At 44.6% G+C, this 18,789-nt stretch overlaps 1 protein-coding gene across 4 annotated transcripts in view; it reads right to left on the bottom strand.

The window, feature by feature from the left end:
• Window positions 1–18,789, bottom strand: part of MPHOSPH9 (M-phase phosphoprotein 9) — a 78,217-nt gene that overhangs the window by 55,178 nt on the left and 4,250 nt on the right. For 2 of the 4 annotated variants that reach the window (XM_069960834.1, XM_069960838.1), the window contains exon 1: window positions 13,818–13,919. The exons of 1 other annotated variant lie outside the window; for it this stretch is intronic. The gene's annotated coding sequence lies outside the window, so the exon portion shown is untranslated. Of the gene's footprint in view, window positions 1–13,319; window positions 13,609–13,817; window positions 13,920–18,789 lie in introns of those variants that run through there. One more of the 4 variants, XM_069960835.1, reaches the window with a different exon arrangement.

Here is an 18,789-nt window from a genome sequence, read left to right as displayed (position 1 = left end):
TAGAAGTAAATTACAAATCCGTATAACTAATGCTGCATTTACACGGAACGATTATCGTTAAAATTTGCACGATAACGATCGAATTCGAACGATAATCGTAAGTGTAAATACAGCGAACGATCAAACGACGAGCAAGAAATCGTTCATTTTGATCTTACATGTTCTTAAATCGTCGTTTGCAAAAAATTCCGTGTAAACAGTCGTTCACCCATTTAACCTATGTGCGAGATAGGCTTAAGCTATCGCAAAACGATTTCTCCGTCTGATATATCGTTCCGTCTAAACGCTGATCGTTATAAAAAAAAAATAAAAAATGTTACTTCGAAATCGTTAATCGTATGATTAACGGCGAATTATCGCTCCGTGTAAACGCGGCATTACTGACACCAGTTGATTTGAAATAAAAAAAACTGTTTACTACATAACCCCTTTAACCCCTTAGTGACCGCCGATACGGCTTTCTACGGCGGTCACTAATGGGCCTTATTCTGCTGCCATCAGCTTTTTACGGCGATGGCAGAGAATAAGGCTGCGGGGCCGGGACGGCCCCCACCCCATCCCCCCGGCTACCGGAGGTAGCTGAGGGGTTGGGGCAGTGTGTGGGGTCCGTCCCGGCCCCCCCCCCCTTACCGACGATCGCCGCTATTAACGTTATAGCGGCGGCCGTCGGTAAAGAGGATTACCGGTGCTGCCGCCGCCTTTCATCTCCCCCCGCCGTGAATCTACGGCGGGGGGAGATGAAATAAGTGTCCCTCAGATCAGACCCCCCTAGTGCCCCGATAACTAACCCCCCTCCCCCGGCGGCCATCATTTCCAAGATGGCCGCCGCCATCGCTGTGAACCGACTAACGTCGGTTCACAGCGATGAAAGAGTTAAAATGAATGAAAGCCCCATGCTCTCCGCCACCGGAGGTAGCGGAGAGCATGGGGCAGTCATCGGGGACCCCCCTGTGGGGTCCCGGTACAAGCGATCAGCGGTATATACTATATACCGCTGATCGCTTGTGCCATGTGCTCCAGGCACTTTTTATCCCCTGTCACCATGAATGATTGGTGACAGGGGATAAAAAGTGATGTCCCCCCACCCCCCAAGTCGCCCCCCCCCCCTGTCACCCACCCCCCCCCCCCCTGTCACCCCCGTCCCCCCCGTCCCCCAGTCACCCCCCCTTCCCCATTTACTCACCGGATCCACGGAGCTCCTTCCTCCTCGACGTCCTGGCTGGTTATGAAGTGCGCATGCGCTTCACAACCAGCCAAGCTCTGAAAATTTAAAGTGACAGAGACCAATTTGGTCTCTGTCACTGAACTATGATTACTGTGATAGAAAATATTACAGTAATCATAGTAATACAGTGAAAATGAATATGTAAAGTACAAAAAGTGACAAACATACAAAAAAATAAAACACACACTTTTTATTATAGTAATAATTGCAGTTTACTCCCAAATTACCCCTAACCCCTCCCCAGATTACCCGTAACCACCGCACGTTGCCCGTAACCACCGCACGTTGCCCGTAACCACCGCACGTTGCCCGTAACCACCGCACATTGCGCGTAACCACCGCAAATTGCCAGTGACCCCCTCCAGATTGCCCGTAACCACCGCAAATTACATGTACCCACCCCAGATTACCTATAAGCACTTCAGTTTATCAGTAACAATCCCAGATTGTCTGTAACCCTTCCAGGTTGCACATAACCCCCCCAGGTTCCCCGTAATCATGCCAGATTACATGTAACCCCCCCAGATTGCACGTAACCACCGCGCGTTGCCTCTGACCACGCCACGATGCCTCTGACCACGCCACGATGCCTCTGACCACGCCACGATGCCTCTGACCACGCCACGGCGCCTCTGACCACCACACGTCGCCTCTGACCACCGCACGTCGCCTCTGACCACCACACGTCGCCTCTGACCACGCCACGGCGCCTCTGACCACCACACGTCGCCTCTGACCACCGCACGTCGCCTCTGACCACCACACGTCGCCTCTGACCACCCCAAATTGCCAATGACCCCCTCCAGATTGCGGTGCCCATGTCAGATTACAGGTACCCACCCCAGATTGCCTATAAGAACTTCAGTTTATCCGTAACCACCCCACATTGCCCGTAACCACCCCACGTTGCCCGTAACCACCCCAGATTGTCTGTAAGCACTGCAGGTTGCCCGTAACCAGCCCACGTTGCCTGTAACCACCCCAGATTGTCTGTAAGCATTGCAGGTTGCCCGTAACCACCCCACGTTGCCCGTATTCACCCCAGATTGTCTGTAAGCACTGCAGGTTGCCCGTAACCACCCCACGTTTCCCCTAACCATCCCAGATTGTCTGTAAGCACAGCAGGTTGCCCGTAACCAGCCCACGTTGGCCGTTACCAGCCCACGTTGCCTGTAACCAGCCCACGTTGCCTGTAACCAGCCCACGTTGCCTGTAACCAGCCCACGTTGCCTGTAACCAGCCCACGTTGCCTGTAACCAGCCCACGTTGCCTGTAACCACCCCACGTTGCCGTAACCACAGCAGGTTGCCCGTGACCACCACACGTTGCCCATAACCACCACACGTTGCCCGTAACCACCCCACGTTGCCTGTAACCACCCCACGTTGCCGTAACCACAGCAGGTTGCCCGTGACCACCACACGTTGCCCATAACCACCACACGTTGCCCGTAACCACCCCGCGTTGCCCGTAACCACCCCACGTTGCCTGTAACCACAGCAGGTTGCCCGTGACCACCCCATGTTGTCCGTAACCACCCCAGATTACCTGTAACCACCTCAGGTTGCCCATAACCACCCCTGGTTGCCCGTAACCACCCCACATTACCTGTAATCTCATTTTTTTATTTTATTTTAGTAACTGCGCTATTCTAATAACCATTACTAGCTGCGGTTTTGCTCCTGTAAATTGGCGCTCCTTCCCTTCTGAGCCCTGCTGTGTGCCCATACAGTGGTTTATACCCACATATGATGTACCGTTTTACTCAGGAGAACCTGCGTTACAGATTTTTGGGTACGTTTTCTCTCCTGTTCCTCGTCAAATTGAGAAATTTCAAACTAAACCAACATATTATTGGAAAAATTCGAGTTTTTCATTTTTACTGGCCAATTTTGAATACTTTCCTCTAATACCTGTGGGGTAAAAATGGTCACCACACCCCAAGATGAATTCTTTGAGGGGTGCTCTTTCCAAAATGTGGTGACTTTTGGGGGGAATCTATTCTGCTGACACTACAGGGGCTCAGCAAACGCACCTGGCGCTCAGAAACTTCTTCAGCAAAATCTGCATTGAAAAAGCTAATTGGCGCTCCTTCCCTTTTGAGCCCTCCTGTGTGCCCATACAGTGGTTTATGCCCACATATGGGGTACCATTGTACTCAGGAGAACCTGCGTTACAAATTTTGTGGTACTTTTTTCCTCTTGTTCCTCGTGAAATTGAGAAATTTCAAACTAAAAGAACATAATATTGGAAAAATTTTAGTTTTTCATTTTTACTGTCTACTTTTGAATACTTTCCTCTAATACCTGTGGGGTCAAAATGGTCACCACACACCAAGATGAATACTTTGAGGGGTGCACTTTCCAAAATGGAGTGACTTATGGTGAGATTTTACTCCGCTGGCACTAGAGGGGCACTGCAAACGCACCTGGCGCTCGGAAACTTCTGCAGCAAAATCTGCATTGAAAAAGCTAATTGGCGCTCCTTCCCTTCTGAGCCCTCCTGTGTGCCCATGCAGTGGTTTATGCCCACATATGGGGTACCATTGTACTCAGGAGAACCTGCGTTACAAATTTTGGGGTACTTTTTTCCTCTTGTTCCTCGTGAAATTGAGAAATTTCAAACTAAACGAACATATTATTGGAAGAATTCGAGTTTTTCATTTTTACTGTCTTCTTTTGAATACTTTCCTGTAATACCTGTGGGGTCAAAATGGTCACCACACACCAAGATGAATTCTTTGAGGGGTCTACTTTCCAAAATGGGGTGACTTATGGGGGTTTTTCTCTCTGCTGACACTACAGGGGCTCTGCAAACGCACCTGGCGCTCAGAAACTTCTTCAGCAAAATTTGCATTGGAAAAGCTAATTGGCGCTCCCTTCCTTCTGAGCCCTGCTGTGTGCCTATACAGTGGTTTACGCCCACATATGGGGTACCGTTGTACTCAAGAGAACCTGCATTACAAATTTTGGGGTGCTTTTTGTCTCATATTCCTTTTGAAAATGAGAAACTTTAATCTAAACGTATATATTATTGGAAAATTTAAATTTTCAATTTTTTTACTGCCTAATTGTGAATACTTTCCTCCAGCCCCTGTAGGGTTAAAATGCTCATTATACCCCTAGATTAATTCTTTAAGGTGTGTAGTTTCCAAAATGGGGTCACTTATGGGGGTTTTCAGGATACCAGACTTCTAAATCCATTTAAAAAAAGAACTGGTCCCTAAAAAAATCAGTTTCACGAAAATGTGATAATTTGCTGATAAATTTCTAAGCCCCATAACACCCTAAAAAAGTAAAATATGTTTACCAAATTATGCCAGAATAAAGAAGACATATTGGTAATGTGACTTAGTAACTAATTTATGTGCTACGACTTTCTTTTTTTAGAAGCAGAGAATTTCAAAGTTCATAAAATGCAAATTTTTTTTATTTTTCATGATATTTTGATGTTTTTCACAAAAAACACACAAAGTAGTGACCAAATTTTGCCACTAACATAAAGTGCCATATGTCACGAAAAAACAATCTCAGAATCGCTAGCATACGTTAAAGCATCACTGAGCTATAAGAGCATAAAGTGAGACAGGTCAGATTTTGAAAAATTAGCCTGGTCATTAAGGCCAAAACTAGCTGCAGCACAAAGGGGTGATAAGGCCAGCGATATGATTTTACCTACCTGCACCGTACCTATATGACTACACCTATATATATATTGCCCTCTTAAGAGACTGGAGATGATCAGAGCGTGATCAGAGGGTGACAGAGAGATGTTCTGGATAAAGAAGAGGAATGCTGGAAGCACGTCACTGAGAACAACTCCTGGAAAGTTATCATTTGTAGACACAATCCCCAAGGACCCAGAGACACTTATCTATAAACAATTTATGGAAAACAAATACATTGTGCTCTTGGATTCATGAAAAAGTATCTTTGCACAGAATGTATTGTTCTACCCTTTTTGACCTTTTTGAATAATAATAATGAATACTAATATAGATGCCATTGCGCATGACTGAATATCTAAATCACTAGCACCGCCTCATCTATGTCTTATTAGCATTTGTTACCACCCTATATTTTATCTGTCTATAAAATGTGATTACCATAATAAAACTTGGGCCATTTCTCCAGGCTTATAATCATGATACATTGTCTTATCTGTGTCCATGACTTATAAGTAACGAGCTGGTAATACTGCAGGATTCCAACTCTAGATATAATTTAAAAACCATCCTTTACCTGGGTTTTTGGCTTCTCTCCATAGAGAGAGGTCAACATATAAATTTAACCTTAACATTTGGCGCCCTTGGCAGGGACTCAGCCTCTTGCAAACTAGAACGCAGACAGACGGGATGTGGTGATTTATCCGTCATCGGACGCGCAGATATAACTGGCCAGGTAAGAAAGACTTTCCTTTCTTACGTACTATCTGTGCCTCAGGGGAACGGATCTAATCAGATTCCCGTCACACCTGCGTTCTCTATATATGTTTGTAAAGCTGAGTCTATTTGTTAGACAAAGAACTCTGTAACCCAGGATAGGACAAGGTTAAAGTGCTGCATTGCCGTCGCAAACTGTTGTGTGATTGAGATAAGCTGTTGCTGTATTCATGCTGAATTAAGGAAAGGGATTGCCGAACTTATTCACTTCTGCGTCCTTACGGGGAGGCTGTGATTAATGCTTAACCCTTGTAATACAGCATGGCATCGAGAACAGCTGCGAGGTCACAGACAGCAGGCACATAACTTTTGGAGTGAACGGGTTCCTGATAAGGGATATCTGTCTCGAGCAGCGGGAACAATACTTGTATTGATCCCATTATTTGTGCTTGTACTGTGGTAGAGAGCAGGTCAGAAGATCTGTGATTTACCCCCTTGCCCCCTAGGAGGAATTAGCAACGAGGGACAGTAGGTTGCTGTAGTGCGTCGCCATAGTGTGTCACTGTGACGGCTGGGCCTATAGCGGCTGTGCTTGTTAAAACCTAAGGTTTAGGTTTCGTTCCCCAATACGCTACCTAGGGATTAGCTGAGCAAGGATGAGACAGTTATTCTCTAAAGGAAGGGATCCCCAGTCTCCACAAGAAGTTTATGTGAAGCTGATGTGAAGCTAAGGAAGATAGTTAGCGATGGGCATGAGAAGATGCAGTGCAAGATCTAGAACAGATCTTTAGGAGGTTTGATATGAAGGCAGATGCATGCCTTAGCCCCACCAACCTCTGGCTCTCTGACCAACACTTGGGAAACCCCTTACACTCCTGTGCACACTTATTTTTGCCTTGTGGGTAGGTAACCAGACCTACATGTAACATGCAGGGCAAATGGGTCCTTGGAATTTCCAGGAACCTTGGGGGTTAATCGAAGTACTATCCCTAAGGGGGAATCAAGGATTAGAGTTCTAAGAGGGGAGGGTGTGGAGTAGATAGATGAGAGCCAGAGGGTCAGACAGAAAGAAAACATTCAGGATAATGGGTGGGAAGCACAGGTCTAGCTGGGTGGACATGTGCCGGTGACCAGCAATATCTAGATAAGACAGAATATTGTAGTGTGTGTGGCAGACCCAAGCCACATCATTATGTTACATCATTGTACCCAGTTTATATCTGTATACAAACCCCAGATCCTGCAAAAAGCCAACCTACCCCCAATGGTGGCGTATAGACCCTTTGTTCTGCAGGAATCTTCCCCTTGGTCGGCTGTTGAAGTAGTTACCTTGATTTAAAGTGCCCCTTACCTGATAGTAAGACCAATGCCTTTGTGGAGGTGGGCAGCCAAACCTCAAATAGTGTATATTGCCATGTAAGTGTCTAAGTACAAAGCCACGTACTCAGACAAGGAGAACAGTCCAGCTCATTGCTAGATACAGTACTGAGAGAGCTGAAGAGGTTAATTAATGCTGCGTAGTGAAGCAGCATACAAAGTTTTTTTTGTGTGTTATTTGTTATGTTTTGTACAAGGCCATCAACCAGCTCTGAGGGCTGCAGATCACATGCAAGCAGAGTTAGAGAAAAAAAAAGAGAATCAGAGCTGTTAGTGTAATGTAATGTACGCTCCTACATTATACTGTATTTCAGCCAGTCTTACTAAGCTGGTGTTCCCCTTTAGAAGTATGTTACGTGTTAAAAAAAAATGTTGATCATTTTCTGTTGTCCCGACCGTGGAACATTTGCTTATTTAGCTACGCCACTTTTCTGTAATCAGCCCTCAAAGATGGCGACGGAAAGCCAACCACTCCCACATATCATCCACGTCTGTATTATAATTGTGACGTCTCAAAACCATGCCCTAAGCCAACACCCCTATATCCGGTTATCTAGTCCGGTGGCCATTTCAACTCCTGGCATTTCTGTCCTCCGCCCATATTGCTTAGTGTCACTGAGGGGGCGGGCACAGGACTCTCCGATAGAGTCTAACAACTGTTTTGCACATTTATTAATGAATATTATTACCTGATGGTGAAGAAAGTTAGACAAAGGTTTGTTGGAGGGAAAAGCAATGAGACTGTTTGAAGGAGCTGGGTCTATTAGACCTATTAGTGTATAAGATTGTTATACGGAAGTGTCAGTAGGAGGAGTCAGAGAGAAAAAGTACGTTTTATTAGGAATGTCAAGAGAAAAGTGATAATTGGTAAAGATCAAACGCAGAATTTTGTGCACTTATTAAGAACCCAATGGTATAAGGAGCCTGTAGTAACTTATTACTGTAACTTACACATTTGTATTTAAAAAGTATGTTGTAGGTATATATATGTATCCCAATATATATTGTAAGCAGATTTTCTTTAAGTGTGTGTCCCCAACGTATGATATTTCAAAGAAGAAGTAGTTTACTACAGTAAAATATATATATTTCTAAGGAGTAGTAACTTACTACTGTAATATATATTTCTATGTAACTTTATTTAACAAGTCTTTATATATATATGTGTATATATGTGTACACAACTATCCTAATAAGTTCTACGCAAATTGTTTTTTTATTCTACTAAGTTATAAGTATGTGTGTCACTGTCCAAGGTTACAGTCTGGTGTATAGGAGCACAGCGCTGATATCTTCTGTAAATTCAAGGATGTTAGAAAAAAAAAAAAAAAAAAAACTTCCAAGAAGTTTTAACTCTTGTATCTATGATTTTACTGCTCACTGCTCAAGGTTAGAAGTGAAGCCCAGAGCGTTCTGCTTACTGATAAGAGCAGCGTATTGAAGGAATATTCATTTCAGTGGATTTATTTAATTTTTTTTATCAAAAGAAGGTTAATATGGGACGAGTGTACAATGTTTAATTATTTTTTTTAATGTTTTTATTTTTAGGGTTAACAGTTTTGTGATGATTATAGCAGACTAGCTCATGAATATATATGTACTTTTATCCCTAGTAAAAACCAAACCCATGTCCATGGCTCCAGTCTGCACTCCTTATGCCCCCCCAATATATATATATTTTGTGTTAAGTGCATTGAATCCAGCATCTCTGTTGCCTCTTGATGTAGATTCAAATGGGGGAGGGGATGGAGGTGAATGGAAATGGGAGCAGCCATTTTGATGGAGTAGCCAATTTTGATGTTTTAAATTTTTTTTTAAACACCGTACAAACTTTATATTTTTAAATAAGGATGTTTTTGTTACTTATTGTGTTTGATATTTTAAATTGTGAAAGATGAAAATGTAATTGAAAGCCCAAATATTAATGAAAGTTTAAAAGTTTTCATTGTAGATTATCCCAGACTTTTCAAAGATGGATGACACAAGACGCAAGGATATATGGTGACCGCCATGCAGCGTGACGTTCCACTGCAGAAACCGCTCCTGCCATAAGCTGGAGGTGAGGACAATCACTGAGACATGTAAGATGGTTGAGGGTAACTGTGCAGATGTCTATATGAAGCCCACCATTATGGGTTAATTGGCAAATTAGAGATTTGTTTGGTCCCTGGGCTTACCAAAAACACTTGTAAAAAAAAAAAAAAAAAAAAACTGTTCAAAGAAGAAGAAAAGCTGCCATAAGAGCGGCTGACGCAACGTTCACGCAGACAAACCCTGATGCCAAAAAGGGTGATGGATGATGGATAAAGCTGGTGATGCGGTGGTTTCTATGCTCTTCCCAAGGTAACAGCGTACAAAGCGTACAAGGGAATGGGGAGATGTTTCCAGTCTCTTCCTGAGGTAACCGTACATAGTGTACAGGTGGAGGGGGAGATGTGGATCTGTTTGTTTTTAAGTCTTTTCCAGAGTTAATCAGCAATAAGCTGTGAGACCAGCGGATGGAGAGAAGGTACAGGGTAAAGATGGCATGCAGACAGTAAATAAGTAACTGTGTTTGCCGCCTGCCTTGTATCCCACTGTAAGTTATCTGACAAAACCAGCAGAAGGCAGCCATGTGCAATGTGATGTAGTATCCTCACATTGGGCGGCCCAGGGGACAACAAATATAGCAGAGAGGGTTGTGTACGGCTGTATTATCTACACCTGTCATAACCTACTGTAAGTAACACCATAAAGTGCCTGTCTGCATAGTCTGTCATCTTCCTGCCTGTTTCAGGGAATGTAAGTGGACGTCATCCACCTGCCACAGGTGGCCTATATAGGTATGTCCTTGTCTGTATTGGTGTCTTCTTTACAGGTCAAGCCAAAACTATGGGAGACGACAAAGCCAATGTCTGAGGTGATACTAGTGGCCTTAAAAGAAGCGATATAACTGAGGCCAAGAGTCCAAGTGTCTGTAAAGAGGCCTGTCAGTCAAAAGATGGGTTTAAGGATAAAGGATCCATACCAATGTTACTATTACAAAAAGGATCATATGATATATTATTCTCATAAAAAGGCTTTGAAACCTTAGGTGATGTATCGTTTACACTTTGCTTTTATTTCTATGGTGGTTATTTTATGTGTAATATGTGATGATCTCAGTCAGACAAGAGACAATTCAGTAGGATCCAAATATTATATCGGTATTAAGCGCTAAGTTACTTCATATTATTGGTGTATGTATTATACTATATGATTATGTACAGGAAGAGATGTGACCATGCGACCAGTCATTAGACCTGTGTGATCTAATCATAAAGACGTTTTCTAGGTACAAAATGAAGTAAAAAGACTAAAAAGAAGTGGAAATTTTGAGAATCCCTTACTGAAGATTGTGAATTCACTAATTGGTTATTATAAGTGAATCTAGTGGTTACATAGTAGGTCACATTGTGGAGATTTTATTGCATTTACCTGTTATGCTGTTTTTGGTTTATGTATCAATCAACTTTTCATTTTGCTTTTGCCATGAGATAAGATTTGTTCACATCTAAACTTTTCTTTTTCAGAAACTTTTTAAAGTTAGTTGTTGTGATTTTCCAATACCCACATGATACCAAAATGGTAGAGTCCTTGTGATAGAGTCACGTCTGTTATATACAGTGAAGAACTTATTGTCTGATCACTCAGTGTCACAGGGAGACGTAGGAGTGACAGGAGACTAGTTAGGTTCGGGACGGAGGATTGTCTTACCTTTAAAGCAGTCCTACGGTAAAGGGACCTAGAGAAGGGGGCTACATCTGTAGTCAAGATCAGGGACAAATCTTAGGGACAGGAGTGATGAGACAATAAGGTTTGGTTATTTTGATAAAATCCAGAGAGGTATTTGTCACATACATATATTAGTTTGGGTATTGACAATAAGCTTTTATTTGTTTTGTTGTAACTAAGCTGTATATTGATGTATACTGTACAGACTCACCCATTGTTTAGTATTTTCTTTCGGTTATTGCAGATCTTCCTACCTCATCTGCTGTAAGTTTGTTCCGCCATCTTTAACTTTCAATAAAACGTATGGTACTATTTTTGTCTATCCTATGGTGATGCCCCTAAACTAATGGGAGTCCTTCAGGGTCTCTTCCAAGTGGTCTTATGCACAATACTGATCTGTTTTTCAGTAAAAGTGTTCATGTGTATTTTCTCTCGTATAAAACCTCGACAAACAGGAAGAAGCTTCACCCTCATATAAGAGACTAACGTTACTATGCTTTCTTTCTCTTATCGGTTCTCTTGAATCTGTGCCGCCTGGACATTTCTGGAGGTTGGATGCTGTACTAGTACTTGGAGGATGTTCTCACCTGTGGTCCCTTGATCAACCTGCGACTGAGGGTAGAGTCCTTAAAACCTCCGGCGACGACCCAACCACCAGTGATGAACCATATCCATGCTCCACGGATGTCAAATGGGGGAATGATAAGGCCAGCGATACGATTTTACCTACCTGCACCGTACCTATATGACTACACCTATATATATATTGCCCTCTTAAGAGACTGGAGATGATCAGAGCGTGATCAGAGGGTGACAGAGAGATGTTCTGGATAAAGAAGAGGAATGCTGGAAGCACGTCACTGAGAACAACTCCTGGAAAGTTATCATTTGTAGACACAATCCCCAAGGACCCAGAGACACTTATCTATAAACAATTTATGGAAAACAAATACATTGTGCTCTTGGATTCATGAAAAAGTATCTTTGCACAGAATGTATTGTTCTACCCTTTTTGACCTTTTTGAATAATAATAATGAATACTAATATAGATGCCATTGCGCATGACTGAATATCTAAATCACTAGCACCGCCTCATCTATGTCTTATTAGCATTTGTTACCACCCTATATTTTATCTGTCTATAAAATGTGATTACCATAATAAAACTTGGGCCATTTCTCCAGGCTTATAATCATGATACATTGTCTTATCTGTGTCCATGACTTATAAGTAACGAGCTGGTAATACTGCAGGATTCCAACTCTAGATATAATTTAAAAACCATCCTTTACCTGGGTTTTTGGCTTCTCTCCATAGAGAGAGGTCAACATATAAATTTAACCTTAACAGGGGTTAATAAAACTGAGAATTAAAAAAAATAAAGACTTGCACCCTTCTTTATTTCTGAATTTGTGCACAAAAACATTACAATAATGAGAGGATTGTTTGCTGGCAAAAATGTGTTTAAAAATTAAAAACAGTTATCAACCTGCAATTAGGCCTGTTTGGTGCCCTGGAGGCGGAGCCCACCACCCGCCAGTGAACTCAGATCTCTTCCTTTCGGTGACTGACTTGAATCTAAAGGAGGTGTGTCACCTATGGGAGGGGATATCGATGCACTGGACCCGCCCCCAGGGCACTAAGCGGGCCTAAGAGCCCTATTCCACCGGACGATTATCATTTGCATAATCGTTAACGATTAACGATCTAAAAACGACCGCTATTGCGAAAGACCTGAACACATTCACTCATTTCCATGGAACGATAATCGTTACTTATGATCGTAATTGCGATCGTAAAAGCGTTTTTCTTCACTATTTCTTCGCTATTGCGTTCGTATCTATTGCGAACAACCGAACGATGTCTTATTCAATGCGAGCGTTTTGCGAACGAGCAACGATAAAAATAGGTACAGGTCTTATACAGTGATCAACGATTTCTCGTTCGGTCGTTAATCGTTAACTGCATTTTAAACGAACGATTATCGTTTAGATTCGAACGATTTAACGATTATCTGAACGATAATCATCCGGTGGAATAGGACCCTAACTGTAGATTGAGAAACTGGCGCAGACGCCAGGAACGGGGCACTGGTTTGGAAAATGGAGCACGCCACTGGAATCTACACGCCAGCACTGACCCGGACATATATAAAATAAATTTCTATAAGGTGAAGTAGTACATTCACTTTAAATGACAACACAGCCCAATCAGTTATCGCCTCTCCAATGACCCGCTGTCATTGTGCCAATGGGGTCACCCTCATGTGACAGCCCCCCTCCCGCACCCACCAACCTATAAGGTCATGTGACATCACTGGAGGGTAAACAAACTGTTTTATTATTTTATTTCATTTGCTGCTGAGAGTTGTTGGGTTTTTTTTAATATCTTTTCTAGACTTGGAAGCCCCCTTTAATGTTATTCATTCTATCTGCCCATAGTAACTATAGCTGTCGCAAAACTACAACTCCCATCATGCCTGGACAGCCAAAGCTTTAGCTTTGGCTGTCCAGGCATGATGGGAGTTGTAGTTTTGCAAGAGCTGGAGAGCCCAGGAAGTACAGAATAATATATAATCACACCATTCCTATGTGTCGTCCAGTCTGTGCAGCCCCTCTAAGCCGCAGCTGGTAAGCAGGACCTCGGCTCACTATACTCTACTCCCATTGGACGAGCGACTGTTGTTCTAGAATGTTTACGGTCCTCCTGGTTTCTGATTGGTCATGGCAAACGTCAATCGGCGCACGCCCCGCCCCTCTCTCCAGCTGTAAGGAGCAGATGCAGGCGGGAAGGAGAAGAAGACGCGTCAGCCGCACCAGACGTCACACACACCGCGTATCTGCGGCACCGGCGATAACGAGGGCTGTGCTGCTGTGGAAATACGGGAGAGACAGTTCTAATAAAAACAAACGCGGTAACGCGTCTGCATCTCTGCCACAGCCTCTCCTCACAACTCTCACACTACGGTGTATCCGCCGGTGGCAGAGACGGGATGATACACCGCCCGCTGCATCATACATGAGAGACAAACACGTCCGGTAACCTCCCCCGCCGGGACGTCACATGAAAGGGTTAATTACCTGACTAGCCGGTGCCATGCCGAGGAGCGCCAGCCATCCTGCCTCCCTGCGATGTAAACATTGTCCCTTTGTCAATAAAGCTAGATGGAAGGAGTGATGCGTGTCACCAAGGGGGCGGGGCTTAGGAGGAAGGTCGCGGTGATTGGCTACTGGGAGAATTCAAACCCTCAGTATAGAAGTCACTGGGTTATATAGGGGGTCGTGTAACTGCTGCAGAACCTCTTTGAAGAGGAGAAATCAATGAACGGCTTGTTCACTTTTTAACATTATAAGTGTGTTTATCCTTCCTAGTATGAGGGTGTGTCTGCAGAAAATGTACAGTGTTTCTCTCAAATCATTATATATATATATATTTATTTATTTATTTATTTTTCTTGATGTCAGCATGGACAATAAGGCTATGTTCACACAACGTAAGTTCCACGGTAATCACGGCCGTTGTTGCAACGGCCGTGATTAGTACGGAACTTACGTAGTGCTGCAGGCTGAGGGAGTCCCGGCCGGAGTGTATACACATGGTATATATATATATATATATATATATATATATATATATATATATATACACAAGGTATACACTCCGGCCGGGATCCCTAGCGGCGCAGTGACATGTCAGCTTTCTGCAGCCGCTATTCAAAGAATAGCGGCTGCAGAAATCCCTGTCAGTGCACACTACGGAGTGTGCGGCTACGGCCGCATGCTCCATTGTGCGCAGTGGGGAGTTCTGATGCGGGCGTGCACGGATGCGCCCGGACCAGAACTTAGCGGCGCTAAAGGTCATTCGGCCGGTACTGCAGTACCAGCCGGGATGGTCTTTTCCAAGGGTGGTATTACACGGAACGATTATCGTTAGAAAAATCGTTAAATCGTTCGGATTTGAACGATAATCATTTCGTGTAATAGCAGGCAACGATTAATCGACCAATGAGAAATCGTTGATCGTTTAATAGGATCCGGACCTATTTTTATCGTTTGATCGTTCGCACATCGTTCGGTGGTATAAGAATTCACAGCTGAAACGTACGCAATAGCGACGACTAAACGACCGCAAGAACGATCATAAATAACGATCATCGTTTCGTGTACTTGGGCGAACGATTTCGGGTCATTTGCCTTAGCGGTCGTTTAGATCGTTTATCGTTAGTCGTCAGAAAATTGCTTGGTGTAATAGTACCCTAAGACTGGCCGTTCCGGGCCACAGAACGGCCGGTCTCTTACTAGGTGTGAACGTCAGAGCCTGGAGGGAGGCAGCCTGACCCAGGAGTCACAGCCCCTGCAGCTTCTCTCCACCCAACCAGCCTTGTCACATAGATCTCTCCCTGTTTGGGTATAGGCGCTATCTAGGTCAATGGGGCAGATAAAAGCCACAGGGACTGTTCCAATGACATGTGCTTCAGGCAGGTTTAAAGGGGCACTCTGGCGAAAATCTTTTTCTTTCAAATCAACTAGTTTTAGAAAGTTATATAGATCTGTAATTTACTTCTATTTAAAGAGGATGTACCATCAGGTATATCCTCTTTAATCTGACCCACGGACCAAACGTTTTTGGAACCGCGACCCGGTTCCCATGTAAGGCACCGTTCTATGCATGGGTCCCGGGCTGGCCGGCTCGCCCCCAGTGGGAGGGAATTCCCTCCCCTCTATGACGCGGCTCCTTTAGAATCAATGGAGCCACATCATAGAGGGGCGGCCCACCTCCTATGCTTCAGCACCAGGCGGTGGTCCCAAAAACGGACAGCGGCACTGGCTTCCCCGTGACGGCGCCGTTCGATCCGTGGGTCAGATTAAAGAGGATGTACCTGATGGTACATCCTCCTTAAAAATCTCCACTCTTTCAGTATTTATCAGCTGCTGTATATCCTGCAGGAAGTGGTGTATTCTTTCCAGTCTGACACAGTGCTCTCTGCTGCCACCTCTGTCCATGTCAGGAACTGTCCAGAGCAGCAGCAAATCCCCATAGAAAACCTCTCCTGCTCTGGACAGTTCCTGACATGGACAGAGGTGGCAGCAGAGAGCACTGTGTCAGACTGGAAAGAATACACCACTTCCTGCAGGACATACAGCAGCTGATAAATACTGTAAGACTGGAGATTTTTTAATAGAAGTAAATTATAAATCTACATAACTTTCTGACACCAGTTGATTTGAAAGTTTTTTTTTTCCGGGGTTCCCCTTTGACACCCTGAGCACAAATCCAATTTTCTTTTTTGTTTTCTCATTTTTCCTTCCACATGTTCTAGAAGCCATATCTTTTTTTTATTTTTCCATCTACACTATGGTAAAGCTGACACAGTGGTGTAGCTGGGGTGGGGGTTGGGCACTTCCTGTGTGGGTGTAATTGGAGTAATAATTATTGTAAGCATACATTCACTTTAATAGCAGCTGTGACCTGTAAGCCATAGGATGTCACCTGATTGTGTACCTTTCCCAACAACACAAATACAGGGTGCTGACATGGCAGCTGGGAGTCTAGTGAAGACCCCTAGGCTCCAGGGTGTAATATAAAAGTTGTTGCATTTTTATATACTACAATACTGATGTTTTATAATGTGTCACTTTCGCTTGTAAAAACTTTTGACATGTCATAGAGACATCATAGAGACATGTCAGAAGTTTGGATCAGTCCGGTGCTGAGTGTTCAGACCCATACCGGTCGGAAGAAGAGCCTGGATCCTGTTTGAAAGTTTGCACTAGTGTACTGACACAGCCACACGGCTCAAACTAGCTCGAACTTTCAAACAGTATCTGAGCTCCCTACATCATAATTAATCATGATGTTGGGAGCTCCTAGGTCCAGTCCACAGAACGCTGTCCGTATAAGGACGGAATTCTGCGGACGTCTGCACTGGCCCTAACATAGGCAGTCAGACGGAGCCTGACCTGATCACATGACTCAGAGCTGGGAAAGGACTGCGCTTAGTGTCATCTTCTCCCGATCAGTACAGCTGTGAACACTCAGACCCGGACTGATCAAAACTTTTGACATGTGTCTATGACGTAAAAAAAAGCAAAAATTAGCAGCACCCCTTTGTCCCTATTCACACTGTAGGTTGCACACTGCATGTAGCTTACGTACAGACAAAAAAACAGAACCCTGTATGTATTAAAAAATGAGGATCTTTGCAAACTATTTGATCAGAGTATATCATTTCACCACGTTAAAGAGGATGTACCATCAGGTACATCCTCTTTAATCTGAACCGACGGATGGAACGGCACCGTCACGGGGAAGCCGGTGCCGCGGCCCATTTTTCGGACCGCGGCCCGGTTCCCATGTACGTCGCCGTTCTATGCACCGGAACCGTCCGGTGCTCAAGCACTGGAGGTAGGCCGCACCGCCCCCAGTGGGAGGGAATTCCCTCCCCTGTATGACGCGGCTCCATTAGAATGAATGGAGCTGTGTCATAGAGGTGAGGGAATTCCCTTCCACTGGGGGGGCCCGGCCACCCTCCAGTGCTTGAGCACCGTCCGGTTCCGGTGCATGCACGGGAACCGGTCCGCGGTCCGAAAAACGGACTGCAGCACCAGCTTCCCCGTGACGGCGCCGTTCGATCTGTCGGTTCAGATTAAATAGGATGTACCTGGTGGTACATCCTCTTTAAGGTGTCCACAGACACATGGTCCTACTCTAGCATCCTCACACTAGAATGCTAGAGTAGGACCATATCTCCCATCTTTTTATCATGTGTATGCCGGGTGGCGTATGTACAGTAAGTACTTGCACCTGTGGGTTGCTGTTGCACTGTTTTTTTTTTATATGTCTCTATGACGTGTCAAAATTTTTTACAAACAACAATGACACTTAAAGGGCAACTCCAGTGCTGATGCCACGTACCGCCACTCCGGGCCACGTCAGCCAATCAGGGCCGCTTAGCCAGTCAACGGCTAAGGAGGGACACTGTTGAGTTGTCCTTTAAGCCCCCAGTGGTCAAGATTTATAGGGGGAGAGTTATCAAACATGGTGTAAAGTGAAACTGGCTCAGTTGCCCCTAGCAACCAATCAGATTCCACCTTTCATTCCTCACAGACTCTTTGGAAAATGAAAGGTGGAATCTGATTGGTTGCTAGCAGGGGCGGTCTTGGCCCGACCACTCTCCAGTGCTTGAGCACCGTCCGATTCCGATGCATGCACGGGAATCGGGCCGCGGTCCGAAAAATGGACTGCAGCACCAGCTTCCCCGTGACGGCGCCGTTCGATCTGTCGGTTCAGATTAAAGAGGATGTACCTGGTGGTACATCCTCTTTAAGGTGTCCACAGACACATGGTCCTACTCTAGCATCCTCACACTAGAATGCTAGAGTAGGATCACGTCTCTGAAGACACCTTAACGTGGTGACATGGGACACTTTGTAACGTGGTGACATGGGACACTTCAATCAAATAGTTTGCCAAGATCCTCATTTTTTAATATCTACAGGGCAGGTTTTTATCATGTGTATGCCGGGTGGCGTATGTACAGTAAGTACTTGCACCTGTGGGTTGCTGTTGCACTGTTTTTTTTTTATATGTCTCTATGACGTGTCAAAATTTTTTACAAACAACAATGACACTTAAAGGGCAACTCCAGTGCTGATGCCACGTACCGCCACTCCGGGCCACGTCAGCCAATCAGGGCCGCTTAGCCAGTCAACGGCTAAGGAGGGACACTGTTGAGTTGTCCTTTAAGCCCCCAGTGGTCAAGATTTATAGGGGGAGAGTTATCAAACATGGTGTAAAGTGAAACTGGCTCAGTTGCCCCTAGCAACCAATCAGATTCCACCTTTCATTCCTCACAGACTCTTTGGAAAATGAAAGGTGGAATCTGATTGGTTGCTAGCAGGGGCGGTCTTGGCCCGACCACTCTCCAGTGCTTGAGCACCGTCCGATTCCGATGCATGCACGGGAATCGGGCCGCGGTCCGAAAAATGGACTGCAGCACCAGCTTCCCCGTGACGGCGCCGTTCGATCTGTCGGTTCAGATTAAAGAGGATG

This window comes from Dendropsophus ebraccatus, chromosome 3 (assembly GCF_027789765.1).
Source record: "Dendropsophus ebraccatus isolate aDenEbr1 chromosome 3, aDenEbr1.pat, whole genome shotgun sequence".
In the NCBI taxonomy this organism is placed as follows: domain Eukaryota; kingdom Metazoa; phylum Chordata; class Amphibia; order Anura; family Hylidae; genus Dendropsophus; species Dendropsophus ebraccatus.
This window is presented reverse-complemented; position numbering and strand designations above follow the sequence as displayed.